At 42.2% G+C, this 26,028-nt stretch overlaps 1 long non-coding RNA gene, 1 other non-coding gene and 1 pseudogene across 2 annotated transcripts in view; 2 read left to right on the forward strand and 1 right to left on the reverse strand.

Annotated features, from left to right (window-relative positions):
* The window catches only part of LOC150002086 (uncharacterized), a 35,569-nt gene extending 23,186 nt beyond the window's left edge, over positions 1-12,383 (forward strand). The window contains exons 3-4 of the long non-coding RNA XR_016513138.1: positions 9,575-9,727; positions 11,971-12,383. This is a non-coding gene — a long non-coding RNA (uncharacterized LOC150002086). The remainder of the gene's footprint in view (positions 1-9,574; positions 9,728-11,970) is intronic.
* Positions 9,572-9,735, reverse strand: LOC150002088 (U1 spliceosomal RNA). Its single transcript, XR_016513238.1, has one exon. It is a non-coding gene; the product is annotated as a U1 spliceosomal RNA (small nuclear RNA).
* Positions 12,384-15,781: 3,398 nt separating the features above from the next.
* On the forward strand, positions 15,782-16,544 carry LOC150002089 (large ribosomal subunit protein uL6-like; annotated as a pseudogene).
* The last annotated feature ends 9,484 nt before the right edge of the window (positions 16,545-26,028 follow it).

Genomic DNA, 26,028 nt, shown 5'->3' on the forward strand with positions numbered 1-26,028 from the left:
GCTGGAAGAGGGGGAAGATTTTGATCTTGTTGATACCCTAGGCAACAGCAACTCCATGCAATGCATCCAAAAGACCGCCATCCGCAGGGTTGTGGACGGCAAACTGGGGTCTCAGGTCAACAACACCAAAGTTCTGAGGCACTAAGACAGCAGAAGTAGGGTACCCCTTGGGAGACAGGAGGCCAATAAAAAGTTCAGAGATGATCAAACATTCAAAAACAACAACAACAACAACAAAATTAATTTACTCTACCTTGACTCGTGGCAGAGTGATGGGTAGCTAGTAAATACAGTCCACCAGTAAGAATAGTCTAGCTTATGTCACAGTAACCCAGTTCCCAGTGACTTTAAATATCAAAGGTGTCTTTCTCATTTATCCTGCATATCCATTGTGGGTCAGATGGGGCCTCTGCTCCATGTTCTCCTCACTCCAAACCCAGGCTGATGGAGCAGCCACGAACTGAAACATGACCATTTGCCACAACAGTGGGGAGGAGGGCTCCGAAGGGCCACAATGCAATTACTTGCTCCAGCCTGGAAGCAATACTATCACTTCCACTTACGTCTCACTGGCCATACCCAACCGCCAGTCACCAGGCAGTGTAAACCTAAATGGGCCAGAAGGTAGAGAGGAGGAAAAATTGGGAGGACAACTTTAATACCTACCATATATATTATAGATCATTGTTGATTTTTTAGAAGGTGTAGGACAACATGAAGTGAAAGGGGGCTCATATAAAGCATTGCATTATACTAAAGATTAGTCCCATACAGGACTTTCAACACCCTCTTGCCAGTAGCCACAGAAAGCCTTGGCTGGGTACAGAGGCCCTGCAACTACATAAACAGACCCTGCAGCTGCCCTTTTTCCTGGATTCAGGAAAAGCCTACATTGTTTATAAATGTAATTTTCATTAAGGTCTCACAATAGACTGAAAATTCCCGCCTCTGCCCCTTCAGTCCTTGGATTAATACTGTTTTTCCAGCCCTGCCCTAGTTCTCTTTGATTTGTGATTATGGCCCTTCATTCTGGGAGTGGGTGCCAGGTAACCCCCTGAGGCTCAGGATCATAAAGTTCTAGGGCAGCTCCTACAGGATGGATCAGGGAGCTGTGGGAAAGGGCACCTATTCTCAACAGTCCTGCCTGAGGTCTTGGACTAGACTTCAGAGAGTCTGCAAGCCAAAGCTCTTGGGACTGGAACAACTGAGTGGTATAGCGAATTACCATGAGCTTGGCAGACAGAAGGCCTGGCTGGAATCTTCAGTTCCTCTATATCAGCTGTGTGACCAGGGACAGAAATTCTTTGAGTTATTTTATTTATTTATTTATTTTCATTTTAGGGAGAAAGAGGAAGGGCGGTGAGAGAGAGAGAGAGAGATCAAAACCTCAATCTGTTGTTCTCCTTACTTATTCATTCATTGGTTCCTTCTTGTATGTGCCCTACCGGGAATCAAACCCACAACCTTGGCATATCAGGTGATGCTCCAACCAACTGAGCTACCCGGCCAGGGTTCTGAATTGTTTCTTTATCTGAAAAATGATGATGGTTATGACCTCTATTAATGTGCTATGAGAGTAGCAGTTTGTAAATGAAGCATCTGGCACATAGAAGTTGCTTAATAAATGGTAGCTATTATCATGATACTTGGAGCTAAATAGAAGCCCTGTGCACTTTCATATAAATTCTGCAGAGAGTTAGTTCTGGAGGCTGGAAATTGATTTCCATTGACCTTGGGCTATTTTAGAGTGAAAAGGTTGAGTGTTATTGTTAAAACTAGTGCACTGTTATTGTTTTCATTACATATGCACACCTAACTTTCATGGATGAAATATCAGCCCAGTATGAATATAGATGTAATCATCAAAAGTCCAAATGATGATTAAGAAGAAATCTAAAAATATTTTGCTAAGATCTACTGCCAAAGAGACTTAAACAAATAAAATTAACTTTCATTTCTTCTACAGTTTTCACGTTGTTGTTCTGGCTTTAATTCTTGAGTTCGTAATTACTTTATGTATTATGATACAGTGGCTAATAAAAACACAAACTCTGGAAACATTCACGTGAACTTTCAAAACGGATTGGCTTGGGTGGGATACTCAAACGCAAGTCTGGTGTTGAGACAAGGCTGCCCCCTTCTGGGATTTTCCAGTACTGCAGTGACTGCATAAATGGGCGGGCTATTTGGCGCCCAGAGCTGAGAAGGGGCCTTAGACAAATCCAGGCCATCTCTTTTCCATCTTCTTCAGCTGCGAGTGTGAGGGTCTCCTCATGGTATACAGACCTCTTTGAGGCAAGAAATTACATCTCTTACTTCCCAACAGTGCCTTACATTGGTGTACAATTTAAAGAACTGTTTCACACACATTATTTCACATCATGATAACCCTGTGGATTAAGACTGGACAGATGTTGTCCTTATTTACATAGAAGAATATAGTTTGAGAGAGAGCAAGTGTTTTGCCCACGATCACACAGCCAGTAAGTGGAAAGCAAAGTTCTAGAATCCAGGCCTCTGGACACCTAGGTTTGTGTTCTTTCTGCTGACCATAATAAAAACATTACTTTTTATTTTCAAAATAGCCTATTTACTATGTCCTAAGTCAGTGATTTTCAGTCTTAGCTACACATTAAAATCCCGTGTGGTACTTAAATATGTAACTCCCATGCTGGAGCCCCACCCAACCAATTCCATGAGAATCTGTGGGTAGAGTTTCAGGCATTTGCCATTTTTATTGACTCTCCAAGGTGATTCTGATGCACAGTATCAAGCGCCATTGTATAGGTGCTTTATAAACACCCCATTTAAACTTCATCATCATACCATCGGCTAGGTATCATTATCCCCATGTTTCAGGTGCGGAAACCAAGGTGCAGGAAGGATAAGTAAATTTCCCAAATGATACCACAATTCCCAAACTGCGCACTAAGATGTTCCGAGTGCCCGCAGTGGGGTTCCACACAATATTTGGAAATGTCCAGGAAAACAGTAGTCAGTACTAGACATTGTGAACTGCTCACTCAAGGCAGTTCACTGTTTCTACAATAGATGGTGCTACCATCCCAGCAATGATGTCATGACTTTGCAAAACTGGATTTTTCCAGGACTTGAGGCGAATTATGGAACAGGAAATGCGTGTGCTGGTGTTTGATCTGATTCTAGAGTTAGAGAAGTAACACAATGCCCAACTATTACAGATATCCCATTAGTAATTGTGGTAACTTAAATTGAATTAAAATATTTTTTCTTTCAATTTATGTGTATCGTTTTTATAAATGGCTATGTTGTTGGGACATAAGTATTTTTTAGGTTGTCAGGACCAGTTTACTTAATAAAGGGAAATTTATGGCATTTTTTTTTTAAAGGCACTGAAGCACTAAGGGCACCACCCTAATGCCAAGACCACCCAGAAAGGTCAATCTGACCTGAGTCTGAGTGTTAGAGAAAAACGAATAGCAGAGGGGAAATAAAGACAGGACCCTTACCATTGCAATCTAACAAAGAACTTAATAGAGGAGACTAGAAGGAAAGGGAGAAATGTCTCACTCGCTAACTCAGCAATCCTGGTCTTGGTCTGATAATATTGCCAGGTGTTCCAACATCACAAGAAACACTACGTTAGCACAGAAGGAGGAAAGTCCTTGAAATTCTATGTATCAGTCTCCACTATCTGCAAAGGAAAGCCTTTGAAACTGTGCTTTCGTCCCAAGGCCAGGAAGGCGAGAGAGGGTCCACAGTGCCAAAAGGGAACAGACCATAAAACAACTTCGGTTAATTGCCTACCTCTGGTCACTATCTGTTTTACAAGGGAGTCTCTAATGTTTACAGAAGAAGCCCATAAATAACTTTGGGTAACAGCCTCAACTTTAATTAATTGCCTCCTGTCACGTTATCTGTTTTACAACAAGATGAACAAATGGAAGCTGGAGCAAGATAAGGATTTGGACTAACAAACACCCCACCATACCTAAGTTTGGGTAGTCACGTTCCACCTTTATCCGTCAATCAATATGTAACTTCTTCACCCCCATCCCACCAACTATATATGTCCTCAGAACAAAGGACTCGCTCTCATGGCTCTCTGGCCACTGGGCCTCTAGCCACACTAGGGCGAGCTTGCCACCTCAGCCTTTGGCCACCCTTGTTTTTGCTCTCCCATTCACTAACAGACTTTGCTTGCATGCTAATAGATTTGCTAATCTGTAATTCTTTACATGTGTCAGCAAGGAGAATGAGGTCCCTCCCATTGAATGAGCACTTACCCATTCCTCTTCACTGGGCTCAATCAGTGCTATTCTTCTGTGTCCTGTCCTAGATGCCAAACCCTAAATATTGAGTTAGGGGTCAACCTGCATTGATAGAGCAGACATAGAGTAAACATTACTTTCAGAATCACAAAGTATTACAATGTCTCAGTTTCCTCATCTATAAAACAGGGATAGCAAAATCTATACTACGGAGTTGTTGTGAGAGTTACACAAGATAAAAATAATAGAATCTGTACTCAGATTGAATTTGGTCTTTCCCTGTCTTCCCTCCTCACTTCCATGACAGACCTGAAGGCATAGAAACACATGATTGTCCACAGAGGTGTGAAACACACACACACACACACACACACTAACCATCTGTGTATGCCCAGTCTTCAGCCTCAAGCACATTATTTATACCTACCTACCTATAATTTCAGCATCTTGGTTGGTTAAATCAGCACAAAATAAAATGACAGGACAATGAAGTAAATAAAATAGATTGAACTCACCCTCCTTTCTCCACCTATCCTGCACAGATAGCTATTGCTATTGAGACATTCTCTGTATTGTAAAGACCCCATCATCACACACACTCCTCCCTTTCCGGGTGCTCATATCACCATAACTAATACTACTGTACGAAAGGGATGCTCAGGCCCTGGCTGGTGTGGCTCAGTGGATTGAGTGCCGACCTGCAAATTAAAGGGTTGCTGGTTCAATTCCCAGTCAGGACATATGCTTGGGACCAGGTCCCCAGCAGGGGCATGTGAAGAGCAACCACCCATTGATGTTTCTTTCTCCTTCCCTTCCCCTCTTTCTAAAAAATAAATGAAATCTTTAAAAGAAAGAGAAAGAAAGAAAGGGGATGCTTAGGACCTAAAATAATGTCTTCCATTTCATCTCCACAAACACACACACACGCCATACATGCTCCCACCATTGATTCTCAGCCCCAGAGCAGACAACCACTTCCCCCAGGTATTATTTCCAGAAGGAAAGCCTTACGCCAGCGCCTGAGCTTTCATCTTTAGATGTGATCTGGGGGGGCTCGAAGGCTTTTGTTAAATAGACCTCTTTCTGCAAAAGGTGATTCTATATCTTACCTGGCAGATGGTTGAACTCAAGGTCAGCTTCTGGGGAGGAAGTGAAAGAAGCAACCATGTCCCTAACATATTCATCTCATAAATATCTAGTGACCGTGTACTGTGTGCTCTAGGCACGAAAGCATAAACGTGAACAAGATGCAGTCACTGCCCTCGAGGGTTATGGCCTAATGAAGGACACAGGCAATAACAAATCCCATGTGATACATGCTAATGCAGGAGGGAAGTATAGACATTATGGGAGCACATCAGAGGAGCACAGAGTCCAGACTGAGAGGGTCAACACAGACTTCCTGGAAGAAGTGACAGCTAGACTGAAATTTAAAGGTTGATGAAAAGGAATTAGCCAAGTTAAGGAGGCAGGGAGTGTCCTAGGTAGAGAAAAGGACAGCATAGGAAAAGGTCCAGGGATGGAAAAACAAAATCTATGAAAACTGGGTATATTTCACAGTGTGCAAGGGGGTTGGGGCACACTTGGGACTGCTTTTAGAGTCCAGAACCTATTCGATTTTTAATTTAACAACTATTTACCACATGTAAAGACTCTTCACTGGCTGTGTGTGTGTGTGTATGTGTGTGGACACCTGCACACAGTGACAGGGTAAGCCCAACACTACTCTTCTCTGTCTTGCTACATCCAGACACCACCTTCTTAAGGCTCATGATCCCAGGCTAGAGACCTACCTAGATGGTGGGCCTGGATTGACTCTTTTTTTCTCCCTGCTGGTTTGACTCTTGGTTGTCATCTGTGGACAGCTTTGCATTTCAGCAGCCCTGATGAGAAAGTTCTGGTCATAGGTGGTACGGGTATTAACCCCTCAGCCACCAGGGTCAGTGGGTCAGAAGTGAGGTGACTGCAAGGTGGTGCTACACAGAGAAGGGGTGCTAGGGTAAGTAACCTCACGGTGTCATCTGATCATAAATTCTTAACTGGGTAGGTCATGGTGGGTAACTTTTTACTACCCTAGTCATAACCTTTTAGTAAAAGGTCTATCTTTGCCTTAAGCAAGCCCTGTCCATTGTTTCTGTGCATCTATGTCAACACATCTTTGAAATGCTCCTTTTCAACCCCTTCTTTTAAAGCATGACCATAATCTTAACTATCCTGTAATCCGATCCCTTCCTTGCTTACTTCCCACCTTAATTCCAAATGCATTAAAAAACCAAACTGTCGTTTCTTGGAAACATTTTTCTCAGTCTGTTGAGATCATATTTCCGGGGTATTCTCTGTTTGTCTCAAATAAAATTTTATAAAAATTACCTACAGTTTTGAACGTTCTTACTTCCACATGAGCTCGAGAGCCCTGGAGATGACTCATTGCTCCTATCGAGAACTCAAGCGGAGAAAAGTGGCAAATACAGTATTCACTTTATAGCTCAGGGCTGGCCGCCCGAATTCTGTTGAGGACATGACTGGCTTATTCTATTTAAATCGTTGGAGCCCCCAGGTTGTGCAAGACTGGCGGTTGGGGTGGGTGGTGTTACAACACCCAGTGCTTGCCCTCTCATAGCCACATGGTGGCTGGTTTTTATTGTTGTTGTTATTATTATTGTTTTGCTTTTTTTGTTTGTTTGTTTTACATTGGCAACTTCTATTTTATTTATTTACTTATTTGTTTTAAAGATTTTATTTACTTAGTTATTTTTAGAGAGAGGGGAAGGGAGAGAGAAAGAGAAGGAGAGAAACATCAACGTGTGATTGCCTCTCGCGTGCCCCCAACTGGAGACCTGGCCCACAACCCAGGCCTGTGCCCTGACTGGGAATCAAACGGGTGACCCTTTGGTTCACAGGCCAGCACTCAATCCACGGAGCCACACTAGCCAGGGCTACATTCTTTTTTATTGTACTTTTTCCATTACCATTTATCATGTGATGGCTTCTGAGTATGACGGTCCAGGTCAATCCTGACGTTCACTGCCATCCTCACTCTGGGATTCAGTTACCTAAAATACCAACCTCATCACCCCACCAGCTTTTAAAAAAATTAATATAAGCAAAATTAGCCAGGATAGAAATATCCCCAAGGAGACACTGCTTCTGAGAAGACACTGAAGGCTTCAAGCTGGCTGCTCAGCCCTTGGCCTGCTTGTGACCAGTGCAAGACCTTTGCCCTTCCCAGCTTTTGGGAAAGACTCAGTCACTCTGGCCCTCCCGGTCTAGCCCAAGTTTGCTGACCTCAGAGGTGCAGGTGGGTGGAAGCTTAGCCAAACGCCACCTTTCACCTCCTCCCTGCCCACTCATTTCCCTACAGCAGCCACAGGTCCCTAGATTGCAGGCAGACACTCATTAACGCAAAGCCTGACTCCTCTGGTGGCAGCAGCAGGAGCTGGACTGGACTCTGCCACCCTTAGGGGGTTTACGATTCTGGCCCGTGCTGGGGGGGCTCCCTACGGTTCCCCCTCCAGTTACTATGTGGCAACCTCAGGAAGGGGAAACAGCTGCCTCACTGAGCTCTGGGACCATCGCTTTCTGGAGGCCCCTCCACGTGCAGGGCAGTGTAAGGCCCCAAAGGCACTCACAGACCCTGAGAATTAAGGTGGCTTCGGAGGTGACTGGGTCGGCTGTCCAATCATCTCCAAACCTTCCCGCCCTGTCCCAACCGGCCAGCAGGGATGCTGGTATTTGCGGTTGGTCTGCTGGGACTCTCTTAGCCTCCAAGTCTCGGTTCACGGGTAAAGGTGAGGACAGGTCCCTCCCTTCCCGTTAAGGGCGGCCCGGAGCCCTTTCTGGCTGAGTCAGCCGGGCCGGAGAGCGCAGCTCGGGCAGCCAGCGGGGCTTGCCCGCAGTGACTCGCCCTCGCACTTCCTCGAACGCAGGGGCAGCCCCTGGCGGCAGTGCTCTGGTGACTGGTAGCCTAATGGCCCGACAGATAGCCTGATGGCCTGACGGCTGGCGGTGGAGAAGCAGGGAGCACCGGCTGGAGTGGAGCTAGGAGGAGACCCCACGCTCTCAGGTCCTCAGCATCGGCGCGGTGAAGCCCCAGGGGCATTCCTTGACCCCAGCTGGGCGCCCGCTTAGATTTCCCTTCCCTCCTGGGACTAACTTAGTATTTATTATTCGGGAACTTGCATTGAAGAGTGATTCCTCCCCCGCTCAGAACTTCCCTAGTGGAGTAATTTCTGCAGCTAAGAGGAAGAAGTTGTCTCTCCTGACCGCCCCTTCAATCTCAAGTAGCACCAGGGAAAGGATATATACACGTGAGGCTTAAAAGTGTGAAACGGAGTATGAGGAATCTTTAAGAGCATGGGGTTGAGTCCCGATTTGCCGGGATTCATTCATTCATTCATTCATTCATTCATTCATTCATTTCGAGCTGTGTTCCTGTTGTTTGTCAAAGGCTAATTTCTTCGTTTGTAAAATGTATAATAATTATTATTGCACTTGTTTCTTAGGATTAATGTGAAGATTAAGACAGACAAAAATATGGAATATATTTAGCACAGGATCTGGCACGTAGTATTGTACTCAGTCCATGGTCGTAAAATGTGCCTGTCATGGGACAACACTTTATCCCAAAAGCTAAGGATTTCACACAAAAAGGAAAAGATATCTGGGCAGGCAGGGTTTGTATTGCCACCCAAATCATACTGAGTAGACCGTGACTGGCTTCCCACCAATTATTTCTGTTTCCTTTCTGGATAAAACAGTCCCAAATAGAAGGCAAGCTAGGAACTGGGATGTAAGAATGCTTCCTAAGACTCCTAAAACAAGACTTAATTTATCCTCCCATTTGTACACTGGTCCCCCCTCTCCCCCTGCCCCCACACACACTCCAGGTTTTATCCCAGTCCCCAGAGCCACAGGCCAAGAAGCAACACAAATGTCTCCTTGTTAGCTTGATGTAATCAACTCCATTGATTTTTTAAAATCATAGAGTATAGATTCTTCCCACCGTCTTTGTCCTTGTCATTGTTCAAATTAAAGTCAGTTTCTGGAGGCACAAAACATCTCAACTGAGTCTGTAAAGATAAATAAGAGTTCACAGGTAAAGAAAAAGGTCATTTCAGGTATTGAGAGGAGCACAGACAAGACTCAGAGGCGTCACAAGACATGTTCTGAGGGTCAGCATGCAACTCTGTGTAGAGGAGCCTAGGTCCCATCGCAGGCACAATGGCAAAATGGCTTAACATGTGACCTCATGGGCCACATGGCCTGTTTTTTGTCTGTTTGTTTGTTTTTAATCTTGCAGGGTAGTTGTTTTTTCTTTTTTACAGGAGAGAGCACTAATGCAATCCCCCACTACCACAAATTGCGCAGTCAAGTTTCTCACATTTGGGGAAATGGCAGGGATCAGCACAACTGGAATGCAATGGATAAGACTCACCCTGGAAAAACCACCTTCGTGATCATGGTATCTCCCCCGCCAGGTAAGTATTGCAGTTTTTCTTTAATCGCTATGTTTTCTATAGGTAAAATGGATACACATGTATGAAACAACACAAAATCTGCTTCTTTTTAAAATACTTGATTTCAGGAAAACTAGTGAAAGTAAATTCAGTATTGCTGGTTGTACATGAATCTTAATTTAAAAGGCAATTTCAAAAAATTAAATAAAAAATCAAGGCAATTTCACACATATCTGGGTTGACAGAGGAAGCCCTCACACTTCTAAACCACTTTGAAGGCCTAGAACTGAACAAAAAAGTGTTAGAATGAGACACTGGACATTTACATGTCCTGAGAGAGAGGTGGGTCCATCCTTTGTGGCCAGGTGAATGGTCCCGGTGAGCTGAGTGTCTAAGGAAAAGCAGGAGGTCAAAGCCAGTAAGTACCATCATAAGCTGTCAGGGTCCATGGACTGAGCCCCAATAGCAGTCATACACTGCCTGGGTTTGAACCCAGCTCTATCACTTATTATAAAGTTACTTAATTTCTCTGTGCCTCAATTCTTCATCTATAAAGTAAGATCATAAAAGTATCCACCTCCTAGGGTTGTTGGGAGGATTCAATAAATTGATATATGAAGAGAACATAGAACAGTAATGGTGCGTAGTAAGTGTCCCTTAGATGTTAGATATATTTTTGAATTTATATAAGAGTTTATTTGAACAAAACTGATGACAGTTGCAAGGAAGCAAGATCTCATATGCTCCTAGATATTTCTACTTACAATTCATATATAAGCTTCGGAGCAGCCACTTTGTTCTTCCACCATTCAACCCCGAGTACACTCTCTACTAGAAGCTTTCTTTGATTAATCTGAAATGACTATTCATTCCATACAACCTCAATGCACTTCATTTCCCTGTATCAATGTTTTAACCAACTCCTCCAACACTGGACTAGAGGTGGGTCACATCAACAGAGAGGGAAGTTTACTGCAGCAAGTCAAGTCTTGTGACACAATGACTCAGTTAATACATTCCACATTTAGTCAGCAAATATTTACTGACTGAGCGCTTACTATGTGCTAGGCATCACATTTCATAAGACATCCCCTAGAATTGGATGAAGGGTGATTGATTTAGAGGTCTCAGAAAAACCAACCTTTGTCTCTAATATCTGTCTTCCTGACTACTAGACAGATTTAGCACTGATTTTGTTTTGAATGAGTTGGGTTCTTGCTTCCTGATGTAAAAGAAATTAGACCAGGGACACCGATAAAAGCAAAGGCAAGTTTATTGGGGCTCTACAGAGATCAAGAATCCTGAGATAGGTTCCCAGGTTTTGCATCCCAAATGCGGGGCTTACAGGTTTTTATGCCTTGGGAACATGGAAGTTGCTGTGGTTAACCAATCAGGGAGTCAGTTAGTGGGCTTTTTCTTTTTTGGAACACTGATGTCCAAATATATTCATATGTCGGCAAAGTGAAGCATTCTAGAATTATGCAGCACTTATTATGGAATGCAGGAAGGGACTTTCCCAACCAGGTTTTGAGTTGGTCTGTCCTGTGATTGATGGCTTGGCTTTAGATATGCAAAACCAACTTAAAAGAAGTGAATCCTGACTGATGTGGCTCATTGGATTGGGTGCCAATCTGGAAACCAAAGGGGCAGCCTGCTAACCGAAGGGTCTGTGGTTCAATTCCCAGTCAGAGCACGTGCCTTGGTTACAGGCCAGGTCCCCGCTTAGGGGCGTGGGAGAGACAGCTGATAGACTTATCTCTTGCATATCAAGGTTTCTCTCCTTCTTTCTCTCTCCCTTACCCTCTCTTTAAAAATAAATAAAATCTTTAAAAGAAGTGAGTGCAGTTCTTGGACCATTGTTTTATAACTACCTATTGATAAACGCCATCGTTCTGGCAAGGCTTAACTTGAGGGAGCATTTTGGGGACCATTTTATTTTACCTGTTTCAATTTCACTTCTTCAAACCCCTCTTAAGGGTGATGCATTCCGATTATGTCAAAGTTCTAGGTTACCCAGAGTAGATCTGCTATCTAACAGCAGTAGGAATTCCATTATCTGGTCAACTCATCTTCTGGGATCCATAAAGGACGTCGGTGGATCTGTGAACACTAAGAGTTACGTGTTTACCTGTGCATTCTTCCCCCGGGAGTTCTATTTCAGGTGTTTCAGGTATTATAAGAGCTAGACAATGCAACAATCTTCCCAATTACAAAATACCTATTTAAAAACCATAACAAAAAAACATCTTTTCAATGCATAGCAGAGCTTGAAGGAAAGAAAAAAAAGAAAGGAAAATCTATAGTGGCAACAAACATGTGAAGACTCATGGTCATGCAAAGACAGAGGCAGAGACAGGAGGTATGCTGCCACAAGCCAAGGAATGCGTGGGGCTCCCAGAAGCTGGGAGGAGCAAGGAAGGACTCCCCCCTAGGACCCTCAGAGAGAGCACAGCCCTGCTGACATCCCTGGACTTGGGCCTCCAGAACTATGAAAGAATACACTTCTGTTGTTTAAGTCACCCAGTCTGTGATACTTTGTTATGGCAGCCCTAGGAAACTAGTACAGGTGTGGGGGAGTGGTGTAAGGACAAGGGATTAAAAGGATTCCAGCATGAGTTGACATCATTTACACATTTGCAGGAATATTTCAGATTAACTCATTTTAGGACACCAGAAAGCTGTGTTGGATCATGGGGAAAGGGGTGGGAACCAGATAATGGGGAAGGGGGAGGGGGATAGTGCTGTGGGACACTGGGCTTTTAAGGGTTGATGCTCTCTGGGGCCAGACCAGGACTGAGCTGAGAGCAGACGCCCAGGGGAAGGCACAGGCCTTCGAAGAGAAGCTTCCCGATCAGTATTACCCAAGAAGTGACTTTGGGAACAGGCCCCACTTCTGGGTTCCCCAGAGGCAGAGGTTCTCATTCCTCACAACAAGGACTTCATTAATTAGCCTGCATCCATGAATCCACCTTTTTATTTTGTCTCAAAAAAATTTTGGCTATTAAGAAATTCTGATTAACCAGTGAGAACTAATAATTATTCATTCACTTCAACATTTACTGTATGCCAGACTTGTGCTACTAGGTGGTGATAAAACCCAAAGGAATTGCATTCCCTACTCTTAAGCAGTCTGAACTTAATTTAAATAATTCTCGTCAAAATTAAATCACTTGACATTTCAGTTAGCCTAGCAACCCTACTTGAGAGGGAGTGTATGGATTGCATCAGGCTTTTTGAAATACTGAAAGTAGCTCTGGGGACCTTTTTAGTGTGGATAAGGCTGATTTCCTAATTCAGAAGGCTGAGCAGAGAACAAAGTCTTTTGTCTTCTAACCCTGTGAGCCCTACACAAAGATCACAGACCCTACAATGCAAATAAAATAAAAGCAAAATTTAATGCCCCTTCACGTAGACTGTCAGACCGAGAGGTAATAACAAAACAAAACAAAGGGAAAAAAAGAGGGTAACAAGGGTTAGCAAGTATGTGGAGAAACTGGAACCTTCATAAATGGCTGGTGGGAATGTAAATGATGTGTCTGCTTTGGAAAAAAGTTTGCTAGTTCCTCAAGGAATTAAGCACAGAGTCACTATATGACCTAGCAATTGTACACTAAAAGAGTGAATTTTATTGTATATGAATTGTATCTCAGTAATAATAAAAAAGAAAGTCTTCAACCCACCTCTGTGCTCTACCCATCATCTTTTTTGATAGCCGTCTCCAAAGGCTACCACTTTTAACTATCTCTGGTGCATCTTCCAAAGAAAAGCTGTTTTTGTGCAATTTAAAAATTTCATACAAAAGAATATTATTCTGGACATCTCAGATAAATGAATTATTCAATACAAGTGGGTCAAAAGTAGGTTTACAGTTGTGAGTACACAAAACAGTTAATTCTTATAACATTATTCATTAAAATTGTATTATTTTCCATACAAACAACTGTAAACCTACTTTTGCCCCAGCCTGTATATGGCCTTTTGTGTTTGGCTTCTTTCACTTAGTATAATATTCTTAAGGTTCATCCATGTTGTAGCATATATCATAATTTTACTTATTTTTATGTCCAAATAATATTCTATTTTATGGATATACCACATTTTATTCAACCATGCATCAGTTGATGGACATTTGGGTTGTTTTCTCTCTTTGGCTGTTATGAATAGTGCAGATATAAATATTTGTGTACAGGTTTTTATACAAACATATCAGGCATATAAGAGTGGAATTGCTGGGTTATATGGTAACTATGTTTATTGGATTGATTGATTGACTGATTGATTGATTGATTGATTTTAGAGAGATGGGGGAGAGAGAAAAACATTGATTTGTTGTTCTACTTATCCATGCATTTATAGGTTGATTCTTTTATATTCCCTGCCTGGGGATTGAATCCACAACCTTGGTCTATTGGGACAACACTATAACCAACTGAGCCATCCAGCCAGGCTGGTAACTATGTTTAATATTTCAAGGAAGAGTCAATCTGTTTTTCCAAAGTAGCTCCATCATTTTAGAATCCCACTAACAATGTATAGGGCTCAAATTTTTCCACATTCTTGTCAAAATTTTTATTGTCTTTCTTTTTTATTTTAGCTATCCTAGTGATTGTGAAGTAGTATTTCATCATAGTTTTAATATGTATTTTCTAATGACTAATGATATTAAGCATATTTTCATATTTGTATATGTTTTTAAGGAAATGTCTATTTAACTTCTTTGCTCATTTTTTAAAAAACAATTTATTTATTTATTTATTTAAAGAGAGGGGAAGGGAGGAAGAAAGAGAGGAAGAAAAATATCAACATGTGAGAGAAACATTGATCAGTTGCTTTTAGCACATGCACCAACCAGGGATTGAGCCGCAACAATGGCATAATGGAACCAGTGACCTTTTGCTTTGTGGGCTGACACTCAATCGAGCCACACGGGTCAGGGCTCCTTTGCCCATTTTTATTTATTTATTTATTTGTTTGTTTATTTAAAAGATTTTCTTTTACAATTTATTTTTAGAAGGAGAGGAAGAGAGGGAGAAAGAGAGGGAAAGAAACATTGATGTGTGGTTGCTTCTTGCACGCCCCCAACTGGGGACCTGGCCCACAACCCAGGCATGTGCCCTGACTGGGCATCAAATCAGCAACCCTTTGGTTCACACATCTGCGCTCAATCCACTGAGCCACACCAGCCAGGGCTTTTGCCTATTTTTAAATTGGGTTATTTGTCTTTTTATGTATTCTAGATACAAGCCAGCTGTATGGTTTGCAAATAGTTTCCCCCATTGCATGAGTGCTCTTATTTTTATTTTTTATTTTTTAAATTTGTTTGTTTATTTATTTGTTTTTAGAGAGAGGGGAAAGGAGAAAGAGAGGGAGAGAAACATCACTGTATGGTTGCCTCTCACTTGCGCCCCCAACTGGGGACCTGACGTGCAACGGAGTCATGTGCCCTGACTGGGATTTGAACTAGCGACACCTGGCTCGCAGGCCGACGCTCAATCCACTGAGCCACAGCAGCCAGGGCTAGTGCTCTTATTTTTAAATGCTATTTTGGCCAAGAACAAATTCTAGTTTGCTATTTATTTGTTCTTAGACATTTAAAAATAGAATTTCTTTGATATCTAGCTTACTGTAATGATAGATGGTAAGGATTCATGTCATTCATTGCTTCTGAATAACTCTCAGCTACTATTTCTTAGAATATTGCCTCTTTTTATTCTTTTTTTCCCCCACAGAACATCAATCTGATGAATATTTAGTCCTTATCATTCTGGTCATTATGTTGCTTAGCTTTTCCTTCATATTTTCATCTTCTGTCCGTATCTGTTGCATTCCGTGTTATTTAAAAAAATTTTTTTTTAGTTTACCAATTATGCCTTCCATTCTATCTAATCTGCTGTTTAACTTGCCCACTTAGTTTTTAATATTGATTATTATTGCTTTTATTTTTAGATGTTCCATTTGATTTGTTTTCAAAACTCCTTCATCTTTTCTGATAGCATGTGGTCCTTTTCTCATGTTTTCAGTTTCTTCTCATTTTTCTTTTAAACATTTAAAAAATTTCTATTTTTGCCGTTTGCCACATCTACTGTGAGGATGAAAACCATTCTCAGCAACCAGATTGCTGAAAATATTGACATTACTCTGAAGGGACGCGCAGTTATTGTGAAGGGCCCACGAGGTACTCTGTGGAGGGACTTCAATCACGTCAATGTAGAACTCGGTCTCCTTGGGAAGAAGAAGAAGAGGCTCTGGGCTGACAAATGGTGGGGAATTAGGAAGGTACTGGCTACCGTTCACACCATCTGCAGTCATGTACAGAACGTGACCAAAGGTGTTACCTTGGGGCTTCCCTGACAAGATGAGGTCTGTGTACACTCACATCAATGTACTTATTCAGAATGACGTTTCTCTCATTGAAATCAGAAATTTCTTGGGTGAGTGCTAGTTCATAGTTTATTATCATGTAAAAAACATTTTCCCACTATTGTACTCTCATTTCAGGCTTTTCAAAATTATTTGCGTTACAGTTAGCTTCTCGTTGTATGCTTTCCCTATTTTGATGTTTGTGAATATTATCCAATTTACTAATAAAAATGTCATAAGCACACACCAAAAAAGTGAAAAATACACCTGCAGGCTTTGGATGAGTTCAGGTGTAGCTTGTTCAGTATCTCAAGTCCTGAAAGATGAGTTGATTCTTGAAGGACATGGCATTGAACTTGTATCAAATTCAGCTGCTTTGATTCAACAAGTCACAACAGTTAAAAACAAGGATATCAGAAAAATTTGAAATGGTACTTATGTTTCTGAAAAAGGAACAGTTCAGCAGGCTGATGAATAAGCTCTAAGTTGTACAGCTATAGAAAGAAACAGCAAGATGCCAAATGATTCTTCACTTATTTGCAATATTTTAAAGATGCATTATAAGCCATGTAATGAAAAAATAAGTTAAAATTAAGATAAATAAATCTTATTTTTTACTCTATACCTAATAAGGGTCTTATGCAACTATCTAATGAGTATGCTGATATTTGCTAATGAAGACCTTTTTTTTCTTTTTCTTTTTCTTTCTTTTTATTTATTTATTTTGAGTTTTTACAAGTTTGTTTGAGCCAAAACCAACAATTGCTGGGAAGCAAGATCTCAAATGTTCCCATCTTTTTCTTTACTTTTGTTTTTAATTTTTATTTGTATTTGAGCTTTACTTATCCAAACTTTTTGTGTGAGATCCCTACGAAGCCTGGGGGTGAGAGTAGCTTCTCCAGAGAAGCTTTGGGCAAAGCTTCTGCAAGGAAACACCCGAGCAGTCCTGGGCTTGTGGCAGCACACCTTCCAGCTCTGCCTCTGTCTTCACATGGCCGCTTCTGTCGGTGTCCAAATTTTCCTCTTTTCGTCAGGACTCCAGTCATACCAAGAAAGAAGATGTGGCAACATAGTTGTGTCGTCCTGATACACCAAGGTTGTAGGTTTGATCCCCAGTCAGGGCAGATAAAGAACGAACCAATGAATGCATAAATAAGTGAAACAACAAAATAGGTGTTTCTCTCTCTCTACTTCCCCCACCTCTCTAAAATCAATAAATTAAAAAAAAAATAACTCTATATCTAGATCACATTTAAATTAGTAACAATTTTTAAAATGCACTATATGTAATAATAACTCAATATTACAAAAAACTCATGAAACTGACATATAAACACTTATTAATTAACTTCCACTTATTAAATCAGTGAAAAATAAAGCTTCCAGGCCTTGTACTGAATGGTCAATCAGTGCTTTCTTTCCTCTGTACAAAAGTCCACCAGGGGTCCCAAAACACAGCAGAAAGTAGCTGGGGAGTGATAGAATCAGAGCTGGAGGAGCCGGCTGGGGAATCTTGGAGTGACAATCATCAAGCTCCACCAGCCTGTTGTCCCCACTGTCCCTCCAAGTAGAGACACAGGAATAGGACTGAATTTTTCACATTGGTAGTTCAGGGTTAAGAGCAGCAGCTTTCAGGTCATTTGGACCTAATTTGAAGCTCAGCTCCACTACTAACTGACTGAGTGACCTCTGACAAAGCTACTTAATATGCCTGGGCTTGGTTTTTCCTCAGTGGGAATGATGATGCCTACCCTCATAAAACTGTTATGAAGACTAAATGGAATTACATAGGCAAAGCATTTGGCAGTGTTTGGCACTGAAGTGCTTAGCAGATGTTAGTTATATTTTATTATTATCACCACTGTTTTTATTATCCTTATGTTATGTGCCAGAGAGTATGCTAGGTGCTGGGGATGCAGCAATGAACAAGATGGACAGGGTTCTTGCCCCAGCCCACCCCCAGGAACCTAATACCCTGATTCAAATCCCTACAGCCACTCTTGATCAAATGAGAATGAGTTTTCCAACACCAAACTCAGCCTCACTTACACATGTGGTCTTGTTGTACCCCTGTTTGTACGGCCTTGTTGAGAAAAGTCATTTTAAATCAAGGAAAATCTAGATTATAAATTATTTGAGAGCAAAAATGTAACTTCTTTCTTGTTCCACCGAAGAGCACAACAATACCTGTTTGGAAAATTAATGAGTTATAATAATTCTTTATATACACAGAGGACTGTCAGTTGTCACAGAGCTGTCATGCTTACTTCATCTTGGACAATGAACAACCTGGTAAAGTAGAGAAACAGATGACATTTTAAAAAATTACCTAATAAAGAAGTGTCAGTAAAATAACCTTAGAAATTGTGATACCTAAAAGAGTATAAAACCAGAATTAGACATCTTCTTTGTTTAGCTTTTTATTATGGAGAATTTAGATCATACACAAAAATAGACAGGAGAGCCTCTATGTACCCAACACTCAGCCACAGACATGGCCTTAACCCATGCCCAGTCCTGCCCCATTCCCATGTTCACACACCTTTTCCCTCTTGTATTATTCAAAGCACTTGCCATATATCTTATCAACTCACCTATAAATACAGAGTATTCATCTCTAAAAGTTGAAGACTCATTTTTAACAAAGCCACACATCTGAAATATCAATAATTCCTAATATCATCAAACACTCAGTGTTTAAATTTCTAGTTGTTTCCTAAAAAGACATTGTTTTTATATCTGTGAGAATTTTGTGGTCCCGAGGAAAAAAGTATAGGTAAGAATAAAAATTCAATTGAATTACCACCTCTTTAAAATCAAATCAGTTCTCTTTATATAGGTCATTTGAGCTGTTTATACTTTTTACTACTATAAACAAAGCTGCGATGAGTATCTTTATACTTACATTTTTACACACTTGTCCAATTATTTCCTCAGGAGTAACTCCTAAGGGTGAAAACATGAGGGCATACCTTTTTTGACTCTTGTTACATACTGTCAAAAGCCCTTCCATCCACACTGTATGAAAGTGCAATATTCCATGCACACACAATCCAAATAGTATCATGTCCTTTTGCACATGAGGACATGGAGTGGAGGGACCAGAACCCCTTAGGAGGTGAGTAGGACTGGGATTTAAATAGAAGGTTGAGGCCACCCAGTTTGAAGAACATAGTACACAGCGGAATGGGGCTGAGGCTGAGCCTGGCTGCGCTATCATCTGCCATTTGCTCAATGTACCACCTTCCCCCTGTGACGATATATATGTGTAGTGGGCCACTCTCAGGGCAGAAGCTGAGGCAGCGAGTCAGAACCTCCAGGAAGTCGCTGTTGAGACAGCAAAGGGATTATATAGAAACTAACCTCCAGGGTGATCTGATTATAAGTTCCTAACTGGGCAGGTCATGGTGGGTAGTCATGCCTCAGGCATATAACTGTTTTAGTAAAAAATTTATCTTTGCCTTAAGCAAGCCCTGTCCATTGTTTTCCTGCATCCAGGTTAACACACCTTTGAAATAAGCATAGCCACCCTCAGGAGAGCACATGATTTTAACTATCCTGTAATCCAGTCCTTGCGGCATATCTCTTCAGGGGAAAGGCTAAGGGAGTAAACCCCGACAGAAAATCCGGAGCCGGAGTCCCTAAGGCGGTTTGACGTTGTAGTCAACACCGGCAACTCCTGCGGCGCACCTGAAGCCAAGCTGTATTGACTCCGTCTTTCCCTTGGACCCTTCAGCTGCGAAGGGGGGGGGGGGTCTGCTGCATGGGCAACAGCAGACCCTCCATATCACCCTGCCCAGGCTCTGTAGCTTCAGCTTCACTGGAGAGGACACTCCAGCGTCATCGCAAGATGTCGATTCAACACGGGAGGAGACAGATACCGTGTCACTCCCGAGTCGGACTGCACAACCATTCTCGGCGGTGCAGATAGACTCTTAAGAAGCTACACCATCGTCTCTCGAGACGGACGGCTGCCGACGACGAATCCAGTCCTGCCTTGCTTTCTCCCACTTTTGATCCTCTTCACATTACCTCCTTCATCTCAAATTCAGAAAAGTAACTGAACTGTCATGCTTTAGAGCATTTGAAATTTTGCTTCCCAGCAATTGTTACCACTTTTGTCTCAGATATACTCTTAGAAAAATTCTCTAAAAGGCTGAGTGTTTCTTAACGTCGACACTGTCAGTCCTCCAGAGATTCTAGGCAAAGCTAATTCTAGTAACTCCAGAAAGCAAATTAGGTTGGTGCTTTGGGTTGGATTGTGTTACTCTAAAATATACGTTGGTGCCATTACCCTGGGAACCTGTAAATATGATCATGTTTGGGAATAGGGTTTTTGAAGATGTAAGCAGGATAAGATGAGGTCATACTGGAGTAGGGTGGGCCAACTCCAATATTAATACAGGCATTCCATGGGCCTGGGGACCCGACAGTCCAGGACTCATGTGGGTTTTTGGCTTTGTGCAGGAAAGAACTCAAAGATGAGCCAGCATAGACTTTAAAGGGAAAGTAAGTTTACTAGTGAAGTAGTGTAACAGGAGCAGAGGCCTTCCCCTAAGTCCCCATAGCTCATAGTTTTGGGGATGGGGAAAGGAGATAGTACAGCTTTTAAGGTATTTTGCATATCTATGGCAGGTTGATAACTAGATAACAGCCATGCTGCAACCTAGGGCAAAAGGCTGGATGATAGGCTAAAGATACTTTTCATAACAATGACATATGGTGCCCTGGGCTACGGAGCCAGGGCTATAAAAACTTAAGTGATAAGACCTAGAGTCTTATCAACTAAAAGTATGACTATACTTTCAAGCTTCTAAACCTACAAGTTGAATAAACTGGAGGGTAGTAGGGAGAAAGAGTCCTAAAGGCAAGTAGTTCAGTCTCCACAATGCTTTGCCCAATTATCATTTGTAGTGACATTTAATAAGTAATTGTTAAATAAATGGTCATTTAAAAAGAGGAAAATAATTATAAACAAAATTAAAAGCCAATAGATACGGAAATATTTTCATAAATACAATAGGAAAGGGTTCAACTCAATATATCAAGAATTCAGAAAATTTATAAGAATAATATAAACTCTTTAATTAAAAAATGGCAATGCCAAATAAATGAATGATTGGGTGGAGGCTACTGGAGAGATACCTCTTCTGGAACTCAGTGTATTAATTTTTCAAGAGAGCATTGGGGACCCACATAAGGACGAGTGGACCTCAGGTATGTGAAAAAGGGGCTTAATCGGGAAATGCAAAATGCTTAGCAGCAGAGCTGGATTAGAAGTCTTTCAGACAAGCAAGAGGGCAAGAGAGGGTTTGCTGCATGACCTGACCAGGTGATCAGATGTCCCAACTTGGGAAATCTGCCAGTAAAATCAGAAGCAGACACTGGTGAGCTTTTGGGAAGTAGAAGTGTGAAAAGTGCGGCTTTACTGGGAAGGAGTTAGAGGGTGAACTGACCCTCCGGGGAGGAAATCCAACTCTGGCAGGTGGACAGCTGTCCTGGGAAGAAGACTTTGGGAGGAGGAAGGCAACATTGTCTGTAAAACAGGGCCTGCTCTACTCTGTTCGGACAGGTCAGGGGAGCCCAGCCTAGGGAGCAAGGAAAGTTGGAATTTGAGCCCTGACTGATGTGGCTCGGTGGACTGAGTGCCAACCTGCAAATCTCAAGGTCACTGGTTTGATTCCCAGTCAGGGCACGTGCCTGGGTTGCGGGCCAGGTCCCCAGTTGGGGGTGTGTGAGAGGCAAACTATCAATGTATCTCTTGCAGGTTTCTCTCCCTTTCTTAAAATAAATAAATAAAATAATAATAGAATAATAACAAGACAAACATGTAATGACAATTGGGGGAAAGTGGAGTATATTGCAATATACCTATATACTTATGAGCATTTTAAAAAAGAATAAAAGATCTTTTAAAAAATAAAATAAAATAAAAAGAAAGTTGAAATTTGGGCTCTGTTGATAGCAGCAACTTCTCAGTCCTGTCTGGCACATGAAAATGCTCTTTCCTTAGTCAACCATGTGATGTAATGCAACTGCAGCTTAGCAACTCAGGTTTGGTTACTAAGCTTGGTTCCAGGCCCTCGTCTTGTCTTCAGATTGTGAAATGATTTTGACTTGATGGCCTTTCCACTAGGGGCCTCATAAATGAGGCTTCATCCTCAGCATATAGGGTTACTTTCACAGTGCACCCCTTTTGTGGGAGAGGGCTGTGCAGGTGTGTAAGTCTCTGGGAGTTGGGGGGGGTGATGAATCCAAACATTCATAGGATATTGACTCCTTTTTAAGACCCCATATAATGTCATTGAGGTGCTATTGCTAGTGTAATGTTCTATCTAATACACCTTCCTTCTTTCCTGACTGAGGAGAAATACGGAGCCACAGGAAGCCCATGTCTACTATTTACTAGGTGATTCAACCAAAGAACCTGAACTTCCTGCAGTGATGAACCCAACACACAGTTTCACGTACACAAAAACACCAATAGTCACATGCCCCTGACTAAGTGACCTGCACTAGGAGATGGTGAAAGCCACATGCCAGGCACTCTGGGGCACCAGACGTCACACTGACAATAACATCAACAGAGTTGGAGCCACTGACAGTGCCAAAGCTCCCAGTGTACACACACCTGCCCTGTGTACACACACCTGTCCCACTGTACACACTCAGAGCCCCTTGAACTCTACATATCCCATTACCCACCAAGCTCATTCTTTTGGATAGCCCCAATTTTGAGTGAGTCCCAAAGCTGCTGGTTTGCTTGGCTATGAAAGAAGACTCTTCATATTCCTCTCTTCTTCCTTCTGCTGGACTTCTCCCTGTTCTACAGAGAGAGAAGGCAAGGATGGCTATATAAGTTCTTTATAGCAGCTTGAGAACAGGAAGCTACCAGGACCCTATAAAAGCAATGAGTTACAGACTGTAATCCACTGGAAGGAACGTGCATACATTATGGAGTTCAATCAGTTTGTTTTAACAGTGAGAACCTTGAGACTGAAGAGGGGAAGAGATTTCCCATTGCTCCTGGCTGGGCATGGTTGGATTTGAGTTTGGTGACATGTGTGGGATGGGTTGAGGGGGTTCAGGTTCAGTCTAGCTAAAGGTTTTAATGAATCCATGGGACCTACGGACCTTTAGTGCTTGTGAGTGACAAGCAATTGATCAACAAATAACTGCTGAGCACCTGGTCTGTACAAGGCACAGACTAAGAGGATTACAGTCTAACGACAGAGATAAGTAAAATTTTTGTAATGAGGTTTTTTTTTAATGTTTGTAGTGATTTTTAAGAACAATACAGGAGTTTCTCTGGAGAGAACGTGCTTATCAGTTGAGAGACTTAAATAAACATTGACTGCTATGACATCAGGAAGTGATACTTCAATACACAAAAGAAGCAGAGTAGGGGAACTTGGGAGGTTTTCAGGGCCAAATGAGACATCTGGGAGCCTGAGATCCCGAGTGGTTTTAGCTGCCTTTCAGAATCCTCAGAGGAGGGGTTGGTGGGGGCAGGGCCCAGGAGGGCCTGGGGAGGGGAGATTTCCAACTGATGAGCCTTTGCTTGGAAGCAGCTTCTGCCCTTCTTGGCTAGGATCAGCCCCCTGCCCTCCATTAGCCAACTGGGAGCACAGCCATGGAGTTAGTCGGCTGGCAGCTGAAATGTTCGGGCATCTGTGTCTGGGCAAAAGGTGCCAGCAAGCCAGGAAGAGGGAGAATGAACCCCTAAGTGCACATGTATATAAGTGTAGGGCATGTGTGTGTAGCCACACACGGAAGAAGGGGAAGTAGGACTTGCTATTATGAATGAAAGCAGCACAGAAATCAGGAGGACCCCACTGCCTTTCAAGCTCTGTACACTGACTTCCACCTCCATGAGAAGACAGCAAGACACCTGCCTCCTCCTGCAGCACCTGTGGTCACTTGCCAAGCAGCATAAAGCTCACTCCAGCCTGGCTGGCTCCCTGGCCTGGGCTCCTCCACTGTCAGGGAGCCCACTGTATTCAAGGACGAGAGGATCCAAAGGCTTCCTCTAAGTCTTAGCATTGAATGGTTTATGATTCCACAAAGGAAGGAGAACAAAGTGTCAACACATGCACTTATCCTGAATTGTTGGATGGACATGACTTGGTTGACAGCACAGAAAGAGAAAATTCTCTTCAACACATGTTTTGAGTGAGTTTCCCTTTTGATTTTTATTACCTACAGAAGTCAGCAGACTAGAAAGTCCGCAAGAGTTTATTGAGATAAGGAAACAGGGGCTTCTCCAGTCCAAATCTTTCCTAAGCTTTTTTACTAACCTGCTTTTTCAGGTCATCCGTTGAGGTTTTTTCTTCTCACAACACATGCTCATAATAGAACATTTGAAACTATCAGGAAGTATAAAACTAATACATAATCCACCACCCACCTTTAGAACTTCCCCAGGCCCTAGGCATACCTACTATAAGATGCTCCCATCACATTAAAATATCTCCACATATCAAAAATTATCAAGTTGAGTTGAATTGTCTAGTTAATATAATGTCATATTTTGTACAGCTTTTTTATTTTCTTTTTTTTAATCCTCACCTGAAGACATTTTTTCCTTCCTTTTTTATTAGAGAGAGAGGAAGGGCAAGAGAAATAGAGAGAGTGGGAGGAAACATTGATGTGAGAGAAAAACATTGATTGGTTGCCTCCTTTATATGCCCCGACCGTTGATCAAACCTGCAACCTAGGTGTGTGCCCTGACTGGGAACGAACCTGCAGCCTTTCACTGCATGGGATGATGCTTCAACCCACTGAGCCATGCCAGGCAGGGCATATTTTGCAGAGCTTAAAAAAAAATGTTTATTGATTTTAATTTTGCCTTTTAAAAAATTTGAAGACACTAAATTTTGTTTTCCAGCTCAAATATTTGTGAGAGTCATTGAAAAGTCTGTAGGCCCCAGGCACTGATGCCTGTTGTGACTAATGAGAAAAGGGTCCTGCCTAATGAAAAGTAATGTTAATATTAATGTTACTATTTACAAGTATATCCTGTCACCCTGACCCGTGTGGCTCAGTTGGTTGTGCATCATTCCACAAAGTGAAAGGTCGCTGGTTGGATTCCAGTCAGGACACGTCTTCTGTTCTGGGCCATGGACAGGGTCCCTGGGCGGAGTACCTCGTCGGGGTGCATGCAGAAATATCTCACACTGATGTTTCTCTCCCTCTCTCTCTCCTCCCCTTTCCTTCTCTCTAAAAATAATTAAATGAAATCTTTCTCTTTCTCACTCTCAATTTATATAGCCCATATAGTTTTGAATACTGTCTTTTTCTACCCTGCATTGTTCATCCAGCACTTTCCAAGCAGAAGTTTTGACTGCCATCAGGACTCACAACCACCCACACCCGCACACCACGCTAGTACAGCTCCTTAGTGCAGGTTGTGGAAACACACACCTCTGAGGAACGAAGGCTTAGAGACAGCTCATTTCTCTCGGCCGGGCATTTCACAAATAAGGAAATTGAGGCCTGCAGAAGTGACTTGCCCCAGGTCAGTGTTTAGTTAGTACCAGAACCAGACTCATAATTAAGGCTCCCAGCTGCCGTTGGGGGTGAAGAAGACACTGTTTGCCTTGAGTGCCCTCTGCCCATATTTCAGGGCTGGCTTTACCTTCCAAGAGCACCTTCCTCGGGTGCTCTGTGGGGCCACAGCCCTCTGCTTCCATTCCCACCCCCCACAGCTGCCACTGCTCTTCACCCAGTTTCCCCATCCGAATGCACTTGGCTGTTTTCCCTCCGTTGCACATTTGTTGTTGTTACAATGTTGCACAAGCAGTTAATTTACAAAACTTTAGTAAATTTTTATTTTTTTTCTCTGGTTGTAAAAGTAACAGATGCCACTGAAGAAAATCTGGGGTGGTGGGGAAAGAAACATATGACCATTGTTAAAATGTCATCTGAGATGGCCTTTGTTAAATGTTGTTGCAAAACAAATA

Source organism: Furipterus horrens, unplaced genomic scaffold (assembly GCF_987537825.1).
Source record: "Furipterus horrens unplaced genomic scaffold, mFurHor1.1.pri manual_scaffold_9, whole genome shotgun sequence".
Taxonomy (NCBI): Eukaryota; Metazoa; Chordata; class Mammalia; order Chiroptera; family Furipteridae; genus Furipterus; species Furipterus horrens.